The sequence below is a fragment of the Rhinopithecus bieti genome, unplaced genomic scaffold (genome assembly GCF_001698545.2).
Source record: "Rhinopithecus bieti isolate Rb0 unplaced genomic scaffold, ASM169854v2 scaffold_1017, whole genome shotgun sequence".
NCBI lineage: Eukaryota > Metazoa > Chordata > Mammalia > Primates > Cercopithecidae > Rhinopithecus > Rhinopithecus bieti.
Window position 1 is genome coordinate 1159657 of NW_016803657.1, and position 6222 is coordinate 1165878.

At 54.1% G+C, this 6222-nt stretch overlaps 1 protein-coding gene across 1 annotated transcript in view; it reads right to left on the reverse strand.

Moving 5' to 3' along the window:
* Nucleotides 1–1539, reverse strand: part of NAALADL1 (N-acetylated alpha-linked acidic dipeptidase like 1) — a 26247-nt gene extending 24708 nt beyond the window's left edge. Inside the window, exon 1 of the mRNA XM_017893474.1 lies at nt 1482–1539. The gene's annotated coding sequence lies outside the window, so the exon portion shown is untranslated. The remainder of the gene's footprint in view (nt 1–1481) is intronic.
* Between the last annotated feature and the right edge of the window lie 4683 nt (nt 1540–6222).

Below are 6222 nucleotides of genomic sequence, written 5' to 3' on the forward strand. Positions count from 1 at the left end.
GGATGGTCTCGATCTCCTGACCTCGTGATCCGCCCGCCTCGGCCTCCCAAATGCTGGGATTACAGGCTTGAGCCACCGCGCCCGGCCGCACCTGGCTATTTTTTATTTTATTTTATTTATTTTATTTTTTTTTGAGACGGAGTCTTGCTCTGTCACCCAGGCTGGAGTGCAGTGGCCGGATCTCAGCTCACTGCAAGCTCCGCCTCCCGGGTTTACGCCATTCTCCTGCCTCAGCCTCCCGAGTAGCTGGGACTACAGGCGCCGCTACCTCGCCCGGCTAGTTTTTTGTATTTTAGTAGAGACGGGGTTTCACCGTGTTAGCCAGGATGGTCTCGATCTCCTGACCTTGTGATCCGCCCGTCTCGGCCTCCCAAAGTGCTGGGATTATTTTTTATATTTTTAGTAGAGACCGGGTTTTTCCATGTTGGCCACTCTGGTCTCAAACTCCTGACCTCAGGTGATCTGCCCACCTCGGGCTCCCAACGTACTGGGATTACAGGCTTGAGCCACTGTGCCCAGCTCAGGTAATGGGATTTTAAAAATAAATGCCCTATAGAATATTAACCAATTTTGTATGTAATTTAGCAATATTCTATCATTATCCCTTCCCTTCTCCCCCTTGACTATATATGTGTCAGATTTTTGTATTCTTTTCTGCAACCCTATTGGTGGAGGAGGGTTGGGGCTCCCAGGAGGCCCTGGGCCACAGGGCTCCTGGGTTGGGGGTGAAACTAAAAATCGATATGTATCTCCAGTCCTGAGGGGTGTAGGATGCAGGTCCTTGGGGAGTTGCCACCACCTCTCTCTGCCCCCCAACCCCATGACTTACCAAGGGGAAGGGACTTTTCCAAGGTTACCAGATGGTTAGTGGCTTTTCCCCTATCCCTCCCCCACCCACACCCCAGTATCCATCTGCACTTTGGAGTTACAGCACTTTGGATCATCTGGGGAGAAACTGCGGCCCCTTTCCAGCCCCACCCCAGTGCTTATCTTGGGAACATCGCCCTTGAGCTCTCATCTCAAGGCTGACAACAACCAGGTCTGGAACCTTCTGTGAGGGGTGGGGGGAGGGCAGGGCCATGTCGGGGAGGGGTAGATCCAGGATGGGTGAACTGAGGGAGTGGGGGTGATGTCAGAGGGTGGCTGAGGGGCTGAGCTCAGTGTGGACGTGGTGACCTCCTGCTCCCCACCTGAGCCCAGGGCCCACAGACACTTGGCGGAGCTGAAGCTCAGCTTCTAAGTTTATTTCTGGGATCTAGGGAGGAGCTGGCTGATGGAGTGGCCTCCCGAGGAGGTGTCCGACCTCTGACCTGGGGCCCAGCCAGGCCTGAGCCTGGTCTCTGTGGCCGTGGGGCAGGTCAGGCAGCATGAAGAGGAGACCTGCCTTCCGGGGGTTTGGGTCACTGCAGGCAGAGACAGCTAGAGTGAGCAGTGTGGGGTAGCCGCCTCTTCCCTCCCCGCCGCCACAGCTGCCCGCACACCTGAGCAGAGCCACCTCCGGCAAGGCCTGGGTTTCCTCCTGCAGGGCCTTCACTTCATCCTGGATGGCCTGGGCCTCCTGCTGGATGGCCTGGGCTCCCTCCTTCAGGCTCTTATACAACAAGGTGGGCTGGACAAAGGGTTGCAGGGCCTGAGGTGGGTAGCCAGCTGTGCAGGACAACGCAAGGCCCCTCTAGGAGAGTTGGGCTGGGGGCCAGGGAGAAGGCAAGACAAAGAAAGGGGGTCCTGGCTCAGGCTCTCACCAGGTTTTGCAGCTTCTCCCCCAGGGCCAGGTTGTGCACTTGGGTGGTGTTCAGTGATTCCCGAAGCCTAGGGTTGAAAAACAGACCCCTTCCACCTCAGCCCCCAGGCTTTTGTTCCAGGCAGCACCCCCCGCCCCGCCCACCTCTGCATCAACCACCTGGTCCTATAGCCACCTGGGACCAGTGATTCACTAAGAGCCCAGTCTTCCTGTCCCGGCAAAACCACAGGTGGGACAAGAATTGTTCTCCCTGAGTGATTGGTAGCAGGGGACCCAGAGAAAGACTAATTATGCTTTTTGCCTTCCTTTGCAAGAGCAGGGCAGGCTGCTTCTTGGTGAGCTAGAAACCCTCTGAGGCTCCCCTTGGAAGGGGTGGGTGGTAGAGGGCTAGCCGCTCCTTTGGGCTGTAGGCAGGGTTGCAACAGGATTCTCTGTGGCTCCAGGCCAGTGACAGGGTCAATGCTGGAACAAGCCCTGCCGAGGTGCTCCAGGTCAGCTGTGTATGAATGGGAGAGCTGCTCACTCAGGTCTATGGCCTGGACGCCTCTGTCATGCCCCGCCCCCACCTCAGGACCTCTGCTGACAGATGGGGCTCTGACTCCAGCATTACCTGAGAGGGGTGAGCGGCCATGGGATTGTGCAGACCCCAGCTCCAGAGCCCGACATCTGGAGAACAAGCCCCTCCCTGAGACTGAACACTCCTCAAGTTCTTGGACAATTAAAGGTGGGGGTTCCTGGCCAGGCGCGGTGGCTCAAGCCTGTAATCCCAGCACTTTGGGAGGCCGAGACGGGCGGATCACGAGGTCAGGAGATCGAGACCATCCTGGCTAACACAGTGAAACCCCGTCTCTACTAAAAAAATATACAAAAAACTAGCCGGGCGAGGTGGCGGGCGCCTGTAGTCCCAGCTACTTGGGAGGCTGAGGCAGGAGAATGGCGTAAACCCGGGAGGCAGAGCTTGCAGTGAGCTGAGATCCTGCCACTGCACTCCAGCCTGGGCGACAGAGCGAGACTCCGTCTCAACAACAACAACAACAAAAAAGGTGGGGGTTCCTGAATGCCCGCTCACCAGGCATGTGGGCCCTGACCTGAAAGCCAGACCTGGCCTCAGTTGGGGGCAGCCCTGTCACCCTACCTGCCCCCATCTGCCCGCCCAGCTCACCTCATGCAGTCATTCTGCAACTGCCTGATCTCCTTTGAGGTCCGCTGGGGGCCCCAGTCTTCCTGATCTAGGAACCGGTACTCCTGGACCTCCGAGTCCCTGGAGCAAGTGGGCAGTGAAGGTCAGGCCAGAGGGTCTAGGGGATGAGGGAGGTGGGTGGGCAGTGTGGGGGTGCCCAGCCAAAGGCCCAGGTTCCAGCAGGCCTCTTTGGGCCTCCTCTCTGCATGGGCCAGGGCTGAGTCCTGGCCCAGGTTTGAATGTTTCTGGGTATGGGGTGGGGAGAAACACCATCCGCCTCCCCCAGTTTTGCGCGTGCCTGCATGCTCCTGCACATGCACACAGACTCTCTCTCTCTCTCATGCAGCCTTACGATTCAGGGTCTTTGGGCTCAGTGGGCTCAGACATGTTCAGGAATGTAAACAGGAACGTGACGGTAGGTTCCAGTTGTTCTGAGCAAGGTGGCTTTGTAGAGAAGGTGCCAAGGTGACTGGAGAGGGTCGAGGCTGCTCACCCAACAGCCCGGGTCCTCCCACGCCCCCTATTCTTGCCATCTCCCTGCCTTTCAGGGGCCCCATCTTCTGTATCCCCCACCCTGTAGAGAAAGCGTGGTAGGAGGTGTGAATGGGACCTGTCCAGGAGGCCCTCCAGCGCTGAACTCCCCTGCACCCATTCCTCAGCCCCGAACCCAGGAGCTGGGCCTGGACACCCTGACAGCTGGAGGTTGGGTGTGACGACAAGAGTTCAGGCCTCCATTCAGACACAGGAAGAACTTCTCCAGCTGTCCTGCCTTCCCTGCCCGCTGCCTTGGGAGGCGCTGGGGTTTCCCGTCACCTCCGAGTTCCGCTCCTCGGAAGCCTGAGGGTCCTTGGGTTCCTGCTCCTCAACAGGCTGCACCACTCGCTCGTTGGCCAGCTTAGAGTGGGCTTTTTGTCTGCTCCTAAGAGACTGAGAGAGACAGAAGCCTGCTAGTCACCCACATCTACCATCCCCCCTACATCCTTTCTAGCCTGGTCTGGTTTTTGTGGGGCGGCTTCCAGCCTGGGGAGCGTCTATCACCAGCTTTATCCAGCATGCCAGACCCCCCTCAAAGTGAAAGTTGCCAGATTTAGCAAATACAATACAGGCTACCCAGTGAAATCTGAATTTCAGCTGAAAATGGAGACTTTTTCAGTGTCTGTCTCACATAATGTTTGGAATATACTTACACTAAAACATGATTCATTGTTCATTTGAAACTCAAATTTAACTAGGTGTCCTGTATTTTATCTGTCAGTCCTACCAAACTACATGCTAAAAATATTTTAAGGCTTAGTGCAGTGGCTCACACCTGTAATCCCAGCACTTTCAGAGGCCAAGGGAGGAGGATCGCTTGAGCCCAGGAGTTAGAGACCAACCTGGGCAACATAGCAAGACCCCATCTCCACAAAAAATTAAAAAATTGGCTAGGCATGGTGGTGTGTGCCTGTAGTCTCAGCTACTTGGGAGGCTGAGGTGGGAGAATCACTTAAGCCTGGGAGGACGAGGCTACACTCAGATGTGTTTGCATCACTGCACTCCAGCCTGGGCTTCAGAGCGAGACTCTCAGAAAAAAAAAAGGCTGAAGTTAATAGAATTGTGGCTATTTTTCACCCTAGTATTTTTCAGAATCCTGTGCATCTACTGGCCAAGTAACCACAGACAAGGTTCTTCTTCACACTGAGTCCACCTGCACCTCTAGATCCCCATGGACTTGTGGCAGGGGGCTTGTGGCTGCCCCTGTTATATTGTTATATTGCACCTTTCTAGGCAGCCTAAAATTACACAATTCCTGACCATGTGATATAAACCGACAGCTCTGCAGAGGGCCCCGTAACCCTGGAAAGTCCCTGAGCTCCAGCATGGTATGGTTGCTGGAGAATAGGCAACTCTGTCACCAGGGGAACCTGGCTGCGTATAACAAGATCCACAGAATGATGGAGAGTCGTGCCTCTGAGAACCTCACTTTGGAAATGGCTTAAAGAAACAACTCCAAATAAAAGTAATTCACACGGACGACCACAGTAGCTGATTTACACCATGAAGAAAAACTGAAAGGGGCCTGAAAGGGGCCTGAAAGGGGCCTGAAAGGCCCAAATATAAGAAGTGGTAAGGAAACAAAGACTTCTTCACATGGTAGGACACAATTCACTCATGCGCTTACTGGTCTCCTGTAAACATTGCCTGTGGCATAGGCCTTGGGAACATAGAGATGGACACAACCTGGTACTACCCAGGAGAAGTTCCAGAGGATGAGGGAGGCCCCAGGTTTGCAGCTGACGGTGCGGGGGATGAGCCACACAGAGGTCTGTACAGAGAGCCCTGGCTGCAAGAGGAAGGAGCCATGCACTCTGCTTCGGAGCTCCAGAAAGACTGCACACAGGATGTGCTGCCTGGTCTCAAACAAGGATGCAGGGGAAAGCAGAAGAGGGAATGGTGTAACCAAGAGCCATGGGGTCCTGCAAAGGGCACATGGCAGGGCCTGGGCTATAGCCCACAGGGGACGAGGAGGCATGGGGATCTTTGTGTGTCTGTCTATGTGGGCTGTTTGGTATAGTTCAGAGGATAGGTGGAAGGAGTAGACACTGGGGGCAGGATGCGAAGGGCCTTGGAAGTGAAGAAGAGAGAAGCCACTAACTGCTGCGTGTGACAAGTGTCTAAACTGTTAATCCTGGAGAAGGTGTGCATAAGACCCTGTCACACCACAAAAGCGGATCTTACAGTGGTATGAGCTGGGTACCAGTGTACCCACATAGGGTTGCCAAATAAAACCCAGAATGCCAGGTTAAATTGGGATATCAGATAAATGATGAAATTTTTTTGAGACTTTATTATTTATTTTTGAGACAGGGTCTCACTCTGTCGCCCAGGCTGGAGTGCAGTGGCATCCTCATGGCTCACTGCAGCCTCGACTTCCCAGGCTCAGATGATTCTCCCACCTCAGCCTCCCGAGTAGCTAGAACTGCAGGCTTGCCACCACACCCAGCTAATCTGTGTATTTTTTGTAGAGACAGGGTTTCACCATGTTGCCCAGACCGGTCTTGAACTCCTGGGCTCAAGCGATCTTCCTGCCTTGGCATCCCAAAGTGCTGGGATTACAGGTATAAGCCACTACACCCAGCTAGATTGAGAATTTCTTCTCCAAAATGCCTATCTAGAAGTGTTTTGGATTTCAGATTTCTTAGGATTTTGGAATATTAGCATTATCTGAAAATCCAGAATCCAAAATGCTACAGTGAATGTCAGGGCAGTGCTCACAGTTTGGGATTTTTGATTTTCTTTTTTCTTTTCTTTTTTTTTTTTT